A 14,129-nucleotide genomic window follows, 5' to 3' on the forward strand; every position below is an offset into this window, starting at 1 on the left:
CATGCTTGTGTATTTTATTCCCTCATCAACTAGGAAAGTAAGAATAATGTTGTTTCTGAAGACATCAGCAGTTTGACCTCTTGATCTTTTGGAAAAAAGTCTGACTCTTGCATTTTAAATATTTCCCTTGAGACACGGATAGAAGACATTCAAACCCATCAGCTGCTGTTTTTCTCCCCCTGACCTCTTCATGTAAATGACTGAGTGCTTTCAGTGAATCTTATGTAGATTTTTTAATCAATACTTGGCCCAGCTCTCCTTCCCACATAGGTTTTGCAATGCTGATCCAATAGCACTCACAGCAACTCAATGATCATTTCCCCCCAAAACAAACAACAAAGACAGCAGCTTGTACACTGTGTGAAGATGTCGAGTTGGGAGTCAGAAAAACAGAATTGGAGGCATATCACCTATACAAATTAATTCAATCTGCATGTACAGTTTATCTAAGCAATAGCAATGATGCTTCTTGGATGATGTTGATTATCCTCGGTTGTCTTGCTCGTTAACATTAAACATATTAAATATATCTTTGGGTGTGGGTAAATAAAAGCATGTGGACAACTTATTGCGTCTCATACTTTTAATGTCCGTCCATGAAATATCCAGACTGCACAACAACACCTTACTTGTCTTAAAGCAATATCACTCCTCCAACCGTAACCATGGGTAACCTTCTACAATTTCACTTTTATCCAAAGCGATGTACATCAGAGAGTAAGTCCAACACAAGCAAGGATCTAGAAAAAAGGGAACAATGTCAGTAAGAGCAAACGATCAGCTTTGAGTCTGATTGGACACACAGGTGCTGACAGGAAGTGACCAGAGGCAAAGCACAACATTGAGGGCAGTTCTTGAGAGCTCTAATCAGTATAGAAACCATCTTATAAGTCGTCTTTATCAAACAAAAACCATCGTCATTACCATCATCATCATCATCAATAATATGGAGACCATCATCATTAAGTTAGTAGGTATTCATGAAAGAGCTGGGTCTTTAGTTTTTTCTTAAAGGTGCAGAGAACCTTAAAGGCAAAGTGCATCATATCAAACAGATACTCTTGTGAAGTACAAATTGTAAATATAAATGAAACAAGCATTAAATCAAATAATGTATATTATCTCAACCCTGATAAAAAATAAAGATCTATAAAATAAAACTTCACAAAAATAAATCTAATCTCCATCTTACAATAGATTCCACTGTAAAGATAAGGATGTGGAAATGAATGGGCGGCAGGCAAGAGAATGTGCTAAAAAATCTCCCAATGATGTTTTACTTTTGCCAGTGATAACCAACATATACTATACAAATTCTGTTGATGACTTTACAGACTGACTTGGTACATATTTTGGACAAAAACACAGTGATGATGAATTTATCTCTTAATTTATGCATTCACACTTGCAATGGGTCATCACACCTCTTGGTTTGGCAAGCTCACACCTTCCTATGGGTCACAAATCAAAAGTGTTAAGTCCTATGGTGGTGTTTGATTCTAAAGCGCTGCTTAGATCCGACGACATAATCCTCTTGTGTGAAGTCATTGTTACTCATGTCCCCCAGCCGTCTTGTTAGAGCTCAGAAGTATTAATGTTTATGTGCTTTAATGGGGACAGATAGTGACAGCTTTGTGTAATCCAACAACAACACTACCCCCTTTGTCTGTTTGCCTTTGTATTCTCAGTGTGCTGTGTCCAAAGAGGGTCTAAAACATCAAGTCATCAGATTAACAGATTGAGGTGACTGTGGAGGGATGTGCGGATGAGACGGTGGTGTTGCTGGTAAGAGGACATGTGTGATAATGCCTCTGGGGGTGGAGTTGGGGGTGCATGGTGAAAGCCAGGACACAGCTGTTCCAGCTAAAATGTGGCTTGGTGAAGAGTGGAAGGTTGTAGAGCCAAACTAAAGACACAGAAATGTATGGCTTTTAAAAGGCCTCTGAATGTGCGGCACTTTGCACCGTGCTTTACTCAGCAGGTCAACTTTGTTAAAGAGGTCATATTCTGCCCTTTTTGGGGTTCATATATTTAATCTATGTACCTACTAAAGTATGTTCACAATAACTAAAGTTATAAAAAAGTGTCTGTTTTCATGAACTGCCGCTCCATGCACCGGCTCTCTTCTGATTCTCTCTCTAAGGCTCTGAAGCGCCCACGTTCAGAGTCCCCACGTGTGCCAAGTCTGATCTGATTGGTCGGCCTGTCGGCTCTGCCGTAATTGGTCAGTCGCTCAGCACGGTTCTCGGAAATGTCCCGCCCCTTTTACCATATTGGGAATGCAGCCACTTTGGCTCCGAGGGGAGCATAAACATTAGCACCTTAGCACTACTGTGCTACCGCAGGCTGCCGCATATCGTGGGCGTGCTGCAGAAGTTAACGGGCCTGCAACATGAGCTGCTGGGCTTGCCACAACGAGCCAATGGGCTTAGATCAGTGATATCACACTGACAAGATGTCACACTGGCAATTTTTTTTCGAGGGGGGCTAGAACAGAGCGTTACATGCAGCTAATGCTACAGCTAACAGGGGGACGTAGGAGAAGCTGCGTTTACGCAGACTTTTAATTTTTGCACATAGATGTGCCTAAACATGCACAGGACACTTGGAAAACACACTAAAGAGCATATAAAACCAGAAAAAGCATAATATGACCCCTTTAAACTGGTTTGCAGAGTGTGGCTAACGTTAGCAGTGCTAGCATCACCAGCCTCCGATCCTCCTTGAAGTTAAATGTCCACATGTCTGTGCTGAATGTAGATACCATTGCTCCAGTTGAATGGGGACATACCAGTTAACTTGTGCTGCTCCTACAAGATGCCACCTTTACATCCAGAAAGTAGAGCGAGGAGAGCAGGCACATTCACTGGATCTACAGCCCTGGCTAGTCGTGGATGGCATCTTAGACACAACATTTAACAAGCAATAAGGGCCAGCTTTAATCAACATTTTGAATGATTAGTTTAACCGATTACATTGGGCTGGTGCCAACTAACATGTGTGCAGACGTTTACTTGTTTAGTTGTCTCAATGCCCACATCCCAATTCTAGACTCAGGGTCAATGATGTACCATCTCAATGTATTCTTCAGATTTAAATGCTTTAATAAATGCTTGAAGTTACACACAATTTAAATAACCCCATTTCTTATGTAGTTCCACTGATGCTTTCCCGATCCTCTAGTGAAGTTTTAAGCTCTGCTGACAATGTGCAGTTCTATTCAGATAATGTACTGTTGTGTATTAAAGCTGGTGTCAATGTCAGCCATTGATTTTTTACTGTTCAGGAGACAGTGGTTTTGTCTGGTAATGCACAGCTCAGCTAACTGAAGCAGACTAAGTGTTGGCGGCTGGTGCGGAAGTCTGTATCAGCAGAGACTTTTGTTTACAACCAACAACCACAAGAAGCAGTCAGACCTGCTGATGCTGAGTACACTGTATAGCCTTGCATTTTAACATGCAGTTCATCAACTGATTATTTAAATGCCACTGCTTCAACCTGCACTCTATTCAAGGCCTGACAGGCTGCTTTTATTTCCACTTGAGTGTTTTTTCCACAGTGGGTGGTAAGTGTATGGAGGGCACACAAACAATGTGGGCAGGTTTTAAAAGCACAGTGAAACAGTGGGGAGGGAGGAAGGTTTCCTGCTTACAAGACAGGGTGGAGGACCCAGGAGAGAGACACAACACTGGAAGGTGATGGAAAAAACAAACAAAAAAATTGATATTTGGAAAACATGCCTAGTGGTTTAATGCTAAGAATAATATTTGAAAATTGATACCGGTCTTGTGTGTGGAAAAATAAGTAATTTAAAACCAGTGCTCTACTATGTGCAATACAAGGAGTTAGTTTTGAACAATCACTTGTTTCTATTTCTTTTCCTGCTCTTACCTTCTTATTGCTGTTATCTTTTTATTTGCTTTTATCTCTTTTAGTTTCTTACATCTTTTTAAATCTTTGGTTCCTCTTGGTCTCAGCTCGTGTTGTTGGGTTCTTGTGTTGCCTGGGTTCTTATGATGGTTCTTATGATGGTTCTTATGATGGTTCTTTTGATGGTCGGGTTCTATATGTCTGTTGAGGTATCGTGCACTATGGGTTACTACAGGTAACTGCAGGTATCGTGCACTATGGGTTCTTTTCTGTTGAATTGTATTTAATTATTTTTAGTATTTTACATTTGTTATGTTCTTGCTGTTGTTTATGTTCTTCTGTGTTTGGTTTAGTTTGCTTTGTTCTTTTTCTCTTTTTGTTTGTTTGTCAAAGCACTTTGTAAACCTGTGTTTTTAAAAGATGCTATATAAATAAAGTTATTATTATTATTATTATAAGTGCTCAAGTCTAAGTCAAGTCATACGTACTAAAAATCAAGACTCGACTCAGACCTGGGTCAGAGGCCTTGACTCAAGTACACCACTTTGAATAATTTGAATCCCAGTGCAGCTACTGTTAAACATGTTTGTGCTTCTCAGTTCTTCTTCTGTCAGCTGTCCAATCAGGTTAAAGATAATGGTTATAATGAGCCATACAGACTCCAGCTTCACAGTACCACTAATCTCCTCGAGTACCCCTCCATGCAACTTTTCAGAATAGTTTCAGTCTCCCAAAAGTGGAGAGGAAAACACCACAGACCCTCCTCCCTTCAGCCTCAGTGTGGTGTGAGAGGAAACCACGGATCAGGACCATCTTTCTTTCCCTCAGGGAAGATTTGTGGCTTAGCGTCACTATTTCTCAGACAAAGTCAAGACTTTCAGGAATGAGTTTGGAAAAGCTCTTCATAAATTATTCTGATATGTCTTGTTGTATTCTTTGGAAAAGTTGACCTGTTGCACAATGAGTAGCTTCTAGTTTGACATTTCTTGGTTCAGTGGAGTATGAGCTCACTAAGCTGAACTTTATTGAAGCAGATAAAATTCAATATGATGTGGATTCTGTGATCCAGGAGTCTCAGATTTGAGCTTTCTCATGCCCTCTGACAGAAGGCAGTGCCATGAGTAAACATGAAGTCATGTCTTTATACTGTAACCAGGATATGACGACTGCATCACTGTATGGAGTTAAATAAAGCAACACTGATTACGTCTAAGGAATTGGCCTTCTCAGTGGATTTTAAGTTAATGGGTTTTCCACATTTATTGAAAACTGAGTTAACTGAGTAAAGCTGCAATATCAAGAATGAACCACAACCCCTTGGAATCCAACGTAAAACCTCTCAGTCAGGTAAACCTTCATTGAATACAGAGTATTTTTCTTGCTTTTCTTATTTAGAAATCAGAAGTGTAAAGAGGAAACGTTCAACCACTCCAAGCTTTTTCATTATGTTCCATTTGAAACCATTAACCTGCATTTATTCCATACAGGGTCAACACATTTTTACAAGGGCTGTCAAACAATAATATTTCAATAGTTAATCAGGATTCATCAATTTTTTAATCGCATGTTTGAAATTCCATTATTTCCCGTTGAAAAATAAAAGTTGTTAGGCTTTAATTTGAATTTTTGTACTGCCGTAGGCTTAGAGTACTGGAGTGTTTGAATTCAACTGTGCTTTTATTTTGAAATAAAGTAAGGACCTTCTTGTAGATCGAAGGTTACAACATTAACTTATCTAAAGAGAACTGGTTACAGATCAAACATTGAAGTCAAACAGCTATAAGGAAAGGTAACACAGTGAAATGTTGGATGTCGTAAGGTGGATATCACTTTGGACTCGTCAGCTGAGCGGTCTTATTGTTTTTTTTAAAGTGAAATGAGACGTTCAAAAAAGCAGCAGTGTGGTTCTTTTCCATTACTTTCACTACAGGGATGATTCTTATCCATGGTGCGCCTCAAGGAACAAAATAGCATACGATTAATTGTGATAATAAAAAAGTATGCATGGTAACCCTTTTTTTATTCTACAATTCTACAATTCACTTAGCAGACGATTTTTATCCAAAGCGACGTACATCAGAGAGTAAGTACAACACAAGCAAGGATCTAGAAAAAAGAGAACAATGTCAGTAAGAAGATAAGATTAAGATTTACTTTTATTGATCCCGCAAGGGGAAATTCTGTTTTTACACTCTGTAAGTCATGCAACACACACATAGGCTGAAATACACACACATGCACAAACAGTCCCTACAGACTGAGCTACTGCCGCCGCAGTAAGAGCAAACGATCAGCTTTGAGTCTGATTGGACACACAGGTGCTGACAGGAAGTGACCAGAGGCAAAGCACAACATTGAGGGCAGTTCTTGAGAGCTCTAATCAGTATAGAAACCATCGTTATCAAACAAAAACCATCGTCAATACCATCATCATCATCAATAATATGGAGACCATCATCATTAAGTTAGTAGGTATTCATGAAAGAGCTGGGTCTTTAGCTTTTTCTTAAAGGTGCAGAGGGACTCTGCAGATCCAGTGGAGTTTGGAAGTTCATTCCACCACCGGGGGGCGACAGAGGAGAAGAGTCTAGTCAGAGACTTAGGACCCTGTTGTGAAGGTTGGATCAGACGCCTTTCATTAGTTTTTTATGTGTGAACTCTGCATTAGCACCTTTTTTGGGGCCACTTGAGGGGAGCAGAAACAACTTTTTTAACACAACAATCTCATCCTCCCTCTCACAATAACAACAACTCCTGTTTGTCAGGGAATGTTTCCAGACATTGGAATGTTCTTCACCGTCCCACGAGCCGGCTGCTACTGTCGAGAGTGTTTTTTACTCCAGAGGTCCCGGGATCCTCTATGGGACGCTGAGGAAAATGAACAAAGGGGCAGAACTGGGCCTTGGTGTTCCCACCGAGTGACGTAACCAGACGTGGGTCTGGGTCAGAAGAGGCCAGGCTTTTTGGGAATAGTTGTAGGAGTTTCCAATAGCTGCTCGAAGATTTTGTGGTTAAGTGTAACACATAACACGGCTGGGGATAAGGACATCTGTTTTGTGTTAGCGTTACTGGGTATGCATGTGTTGTTGGTTTCTCAGCAGGATCTGAGGCCTTTTGGATTTCACTGTAAGCAGATGATGTGCAGAGCAGATTTCACTTGTGTTAGATCCCTCCGCAGCAAACTGATAGACAAGATAAGGCCAATTAAAATAACAGACCTACAGGGGGATCAAGGTCAGATGTGATGCTGACACTCCGACCGAGTGCTAAATTGCGTTCCTCTATGAAGTCTGACTGGAGTATTGATCGTGTAATCCTAGCCCACGTTGTGAAGCCTCCTTATAGATACACCCTTATCCCATCTCGTTGATCAATGATACTTTGAGGTCTGCATGTCGTCGGATCAAACAGGCATGCTTGATGTATAGAGGAGGCTTAGAGAAAAGTTCAGACTTTTTCTGAGCTGCACTTTCCTCAGTAGTTGACATATTCATTTTTATATTATTTCAGCTCTGGTATAAGAAAATGCGCCTTGATCAATCTTTTATAATCTGAGATTCCAGTACATTTTTATTGATGTAGAAAGTAGAGACAAGAAAACATATTTATATTTTCATTTCATTGTACAGTGTTCCCCTTTTTTTTGTATTATATCTTTGCTTTAATACAGTGTATAGCTTCTGTACAGTTTATTTTAATTCACTTAGCTGTTACTACAACTTATTTATTTTTTTATCTTATTTGTACTTTTCCACTCTTTTTTTTTCTTATCATGCTATTCTATTTTATATATAATTTTAACTTTTTTTTGTAGAAGCTGACTCAGGGAGAAATGCATAGCAATTCCAATGTACCTGTACCGTCCTGTACCTGTGCACATGGCAATAAACATCTATTCTAGTCTATGCTATTCATACTCATCAAACTAACACTGACCGATAAAAACACAGAACACTATGATACAGAAGTTAACATGTATATCGTCATAGTAACTTATGAAGCTGTGCATGTTCATTTCTGTATGATAAGATGCTCTTATCCATTGTTTTTGGGTCATTAAAATGTAACATGGTGTTTTGATAGTTACATGCAGGATAAAATCCTAACATGGGTATCTTCAGCACCAGAATGCCCCAAAAGTTTCTCGTTAAAATATCAGTATGGTTACATCAACAAACGTTTGTTGTTCTCATCATTACACTCCTCAATGAAATCTGTGCTGTCAAAAGGTAGTGTTTACAAGCCGACCTACACAGGTGTTTTTTTTTAATCTGTCCATTCCTACAATGAGGATTCACAGGGACTTAAAAGCTTGATGTTCCAGCATTTTTTTTTCATAAAGAGAGGCCACTTTATTTTGTGAAAGAAATATTTTCCCACATTTTTTTTTGGGAGAAAGTTCCCGCCACAATAAAAGTATCTGACTTGAGCGCGCATACAGGACTTCATGTTGTTGAGGGGGTTAAAATATCGTGACTATACAGTGATAATGCTGTAACATGGTTGTATGGGTCTCTGGAGAACAGGGATAGAGCTTTCCAGTAATGCATTAGAGGAGGTCAACACACCATAAAGAGATGATTTACTTTACTGCTGACACAGCTCAGAGAACTGTCTCTCACATGCACATTTTTAGCCATGTGCACGTGCACACAAAAACACATGCAAAGACTATTTTGCAAAGAGCTGCACTTAGCTGTTCTCCACTCTGTCCTCTGTCATACCTACTCAAATGAACTGTAAACATACCAAAATAATTGTCTAAAACTGATGTACAAAGAGAAAATAGGCTATCAACCCCTTGGATTAAAGTCCACTTTGGTAGCGCTCAGATCAAAGGAATATTACAGAGAGGGGGGAGGGGGGGTGGGTTTGAAAGTAGGGGAACAATGCACAGAAGCCTGGGGTGTTGCCTTGCCACATGCCTGTTGTGGACCTCATACCAATTAAGCCTTAATTGAGTGTCAGAGTGAAAGGGGGCCATTCGGCTCAGCCTCTTTCACCCTGTTAGCCAGAGACAAGCATGCTTTGTGACACACACACATACGAACTGATCCAGAGGCATTTCATCCATCCGACCCCAATTCTGAAAAAGCCCGCCCCCAGGTCTCTTTCAAATCCTCATGTGCGCATCTCACGTTTTCTCCCACAAACAAGTGAACAAATGGAGTTTTCCATGCAAATGATTGGGTTAATGGTCTTTGGTTTGTGCCCTATAAATATATGGGGTAATTTGCTGTTTTCCCCTCCTGCACAGAAGGACAATAATGACTCACAATCGACCGGACAAGCTCTTGGACTTCAATACAAACAACACAGAAGTTTGTTGGATACCGTTGAGTTTGGCTGACCCAATTGTTGTGACTACGATCAACAAGAGACAACAATGGAGAAAGGTTGTGAGAGCTAATATCATGGTCTTTGGTTAACTGCAAGGGGAGGGGGAGGGGGGGGGGGGTCTATAAGTGCATTCACATGGTCTTCAGATGGTCCTGTTTGCTGATTTCTGAGTGTGTGCATAGGCTTTAAGTCCTGAGGCGTAAACAACATGGACACTACAACGCGTGCTGTGATACTTCAGGAACTTAAATTTTTAAAATTAGAGTTAAAATTTGTGGAATTTCTAACGAGAGACTTCACTTCCTCAGTGCTTTTTTTTTTTCATTCCACTGGTTTGAAATGAGCTCTTCCATTAAATGCCAAGGGTCAGCCATAATTGAATAACAATGTAAATAGTTACGATTGTTTGGTTACTTGTAATCACATCCAATCAGAGCTGAGGGCACAGAAAGAATACCTACATCTTGAGAATTTCAATTTTTTTCTCATAAACTGCAATAACTTAACCAATAAGCAGGTGGGCTTTTTTGGGACCTTGGCCCTTTTAACTGCTTACTTGCAACACTTAGACACTGAAAAACTGCCGGCCAAACATGTTTTACACTTAGCTCAACCTTTCTGGTAGACAGAACCATTGTGTTACATCATTATGTCTATATATATATTATATAGGTTGTATATATTCTCATCTTAGTTTTGATATTTTTAGTGCTTATTCACTTTGTATTTTATATTATATTGTGTTTATTTGCTCATATTGTGTGTTTGGACAACCTGCTGCTGTACCGCCACAATTTCCCAGTTTGGGATCAATAAAGTAATTCTATTCTATTCTATTCTATTCAATTCTAGCTATTCTATTCTATTCTATTATGTGATGGAAAGTGACACTTTTCGAAATAGATTTTCAAAGATGTTTTTTAATTCTTGCCGTCTTCATTGCAACAAAGTATTTCCTATCATGAAAAAAAAGTCATGAAAGTACTACAGTACTGAGCAGCTCATACAATATGTTGCAGTCATGTTTAAAATACACACAAACCACGTTAATGGTTGTATTGCAGTGTCTCACTTTCACCATAAAAACGTACATCTATTCATGCAGACTTCATAAGAAGACTCTCTCTCTAACATGAAATACTTCTTGCCTGAGATAAGAGATGACGAGCATTACACAGCTTGTATGTTTACTGATCAGTCTGAGAACAACATGCATGTCTCTCCAAATCCTCTCAGATGCCTCTGGCACAGAATGGGCCCCATGTGAGGGTCTCAGGGGTCAGCTCAGCTTCTGCACGTGTGCTCTCTGACCCCCCCGCACACTCCCTCGCTCTGTTTGCACGACACTGTTACACCTGCTTTTGCTCTTCTATTTTTATACACATTTTTCATCCTCCACGTAGACTCTTTATTTGTCTCGCCTTCTCCTCCTGATGACATCAACTTCTCTGAGTTGCAGTTGAGCTAAGATTACAGATTACAAGCATGAGAGAGAGAGGCTTTACATTCCCAGAGAGCCCAAATCTATCCGACTTGTGCCGTGAAGCCTGGAAACCAAGCCAAGGTTCTTCTTCTTTCTTTCAAGGTTTTTCTAAAAATGGGAGCACAGCCAACGCAGTATGCACATGTAGCTCCAAACCAGCAAAGGCAGATTTCCTTTTGCTTCTTTGCAGCCGATGAGTTCTCTAGTGGACTTGCTGCATTCTGACCTTTTCCCCAGATGTTAGGTTCCTTCAAAGCTAACGTGGATAAACAGCAGTAGCAAAGCCCCTCACGATTTGCCGCACAGATTAATGCTGGGCGATCAATGAAGGATTTACAATGTCAAGCTGTTAAATCTGTCTCCTGATTCCCATCAACGGGGTAACAGTAACACACATACCAGACTTTAGGTCTGTTCAGCGATGGATGAGATTTCACTCTATGGCGTCACAACTAAGCATCAGTTGGTTATGAGGTTTTCATGTTTCTCCAATTAAAGTCTTTATTTTTCACACTTAAATATAATATAAATCAAGTATATCCTCTGAAAATAACTCTGTGAGTCATGACTGTCTACAATGGGTGTAACACCCGAGTCCCACTGTCTGTGATGTTTTCAGAGTTTTCAGAGTCCTATCTTCACTTTGTTTACATCGCCCGGACGGCCGGCTGACTCCTCCCCTCGTGTATAAAAGTTGTTTAATTGAGGGACTAGAGAAAAGAAGAATAACATACTGTACTCACTGCTTAACTGTGTTTCTAGATCACGCTCATTTCAGGTAAATTTACATGCAGTGTGACGATACCAGCATAATAAAGATCGCTAGCATTAGCATGCTAACACAACAATGCAGCGCGAGTTGTTTTAGTTTCATGCTGGTGCTCAAGGGCGACATCTGCTGGATCAAAAAATCCCATATAAAGCCTTTAATTAGTAGGTTCCAGTGATTTCCGAACAGCTGCTTTGGTGTTAACTAATTCATTGATTCTCACATTCTTTTTTTGGGGAAGTAGAGATGATTAAGTTGAGTTCAATAAAAGTTCTAACTCAATTTTTAAGGTGGATGTTTCTCAACCAGAACTAATTAAATAAGCACATTGCACTTTTTCATCGACAAAAGCAGCAGCATAATAAATGTGAAAAAAAATGTACTAATTGAAAACAAGGTTTTGTGCTTATCAAAAGATATACAACGATGTATTGTAGCTGCAGCACTACAGGTATTTTCCTTTGAAGCTGATGATTTTTATCTTTAATCTTTCACACAAGAGTAAAACTGTTTGTCTGCATTTCTTTTTTCTCTCCTCTCCACCTCCTGTTTTCTCCTTTTTCCACCTACCCACCTCCACAAAGCCAGACGTGATTCAATCGTTTCCAGATGATAACAACATCTAGCTCAGAGATAAATCAGTGAGGACATGAGTTTGTTTTTGTGGATCAGTTTTATTACCAGATTGATATTTCCTGAGAGATGAAGAAGCTTTCTGTGGAAACATTTGTGCTGCCATTTTTAGATGGATGGACCTTGGCAGAAATGAGGATGAGGAACAGAGGATGGATGAGCAGGAGAGGACAAGAAAATGGTAAATGGACTTGAGCTTGTTTAGCGCTTTCCTGGTCTTCTGACTGCTCAAAGCGCTTTTACACTGCAGGACACACCTACAACATTCACACCCATTCACACACTGACAGAGGTTCTTATGTAAAGTGACCATCAGAAGTAACTACTCTCATTCATACACATTCATATGCTGCTGCGGTCAAGTCTTTCCCGTAGACTGTAATTAATGGACGAAGCCTGAGTGACGTCAGCCATCTGTTACAGCACGGGGGTCTGGAGTCTCATCAGCAGCAGCCGCCATGATGGAAATCCTGTCTCAGCCTAACTTTCTGTTAACCTGATGAGAGGCTTAGAGCCGAAGCTGAGGTGGGTTTTAAAGGCTTTATATGCGATTTTTTCATTCAGCAGATGTCGCCCTTGAGCACCAGCATGAAACCAAAACAACTCGCGCTGCATTGTTGTGTTAGCATGCTAATGCTAGCGATCTTTATTATGCTGGTATCTTCACACTGCATGTAAATTTACCTGAAATGAGCGTGATCTAGAAACACAGTTAAGCAGTGAGTACAGTATGTTATTCTTCTTTTCTCTAGTCCCTCAATTAAACAACTTTTATACACGAGGGGAGGAGTCAGCCGGCCGTCCCAACGATGTAAACAAACTGAAGATAGGACTCTGAAAACTCTGAAAACAACACAGACAGTGGGACTCGGGTGTTACACCCATTGTAGACAGTCATGACTCACAGAGTTATTTTCAGAGGATAAACTTGATTTCTACATTTAAGTGTGAAAAATCACATAGAAAGACTTTAATTTGATCTTATTATTGAGCTGTCAGTCAACCTTTTCCCACTAATGAACAAAAGCTCAATCTTAAGAGGTAGATGATACATTTCGTAGATACTTACTGTTTTTATCACGACTTACTGCCTCAAGTGTTTTCAAAGACATAATAAGCTTAGAAAGCTATGACTGGTTTTCTATAAGACTTAGTTAGTCACAGTTAAAGAAACGTATTTCTTTAATGCAGTATATCTTTCTCTCTCTTTTTCAAATGAAGCTCAATCTGTCCTCGGGGATGCTAATTTGTCACAGCTGAGAGATCAGCACAGCACCAAAGAACTTTCACATGTGCAGCATTTCCCCCAGGAAGGTCGTTTTATCTCACGACCCCATGTGCTAAGCTGCTGGTGTTCTGACCGGGAAGCAGGTACTAAGATCTGCTGCCGGTGGGGGGGGGGCTTCTTGGGGAATCTGGGTCACTAGACTAGACATAACATCCTCACTGGATGCTTGGTTGTGATTCAGGAGCTTTTTTGATCATGAGTAGGAGGTAATTTTGTCCTTGACTAAATTTGAAACACTTGTGTCTTAATGGCTTTCAGGTTGAGATCCTTTAAGTCCTGATCACTTCACAGAAGATTAACCTCGAAGCAAAGTTCAGATATTATAATCCTGAGCTGAAACCATAAACATAACTGCTTCCCCTCTGTGTGATCTTTCCATCTCACTTTTTACCATTTCTAAGCCAAGCTTGGCATCAGGCCTCTGCGGCGTCATCCAGCAGCGCTCAGCACCATCATGTCCTTCTATGGAGAATAGAAGAGACCGGCGCAGAGGGCCTTTAAGGATACAGCTTCTGACAGCACCGACAGAAGTGACCTACAGAGCTCAAAAAGTGGCACTTTTCTGTCCCCTTGTGGCTGCAAGATGTACTGCACACAGATCATTCTTTCAAGTTTTTATCTTTTTTTTAAGAGTCATGCAAAAGTTTTGGAAATGTACATTTTTGATTATACCACATGTAGTGTAGTGAGGCTGCTTCTTTAAAGCAAGTTGTTGTTGTTTTTTTTACATTTCAACTTAAGTAACA

This window comes from Labrus bergylta, chromosome 6 (assembly GCF_963930695.1).
Source record: "Labrus bergylta chromosome 6, fLabBer1.1, whole genome shotgun sequence".
Lineage (NCBI taxonomy): Eukaryota > Metazoa > Chordata > Actinopteri > Labriformes > Labridae > Labrus > Labrus bergylta.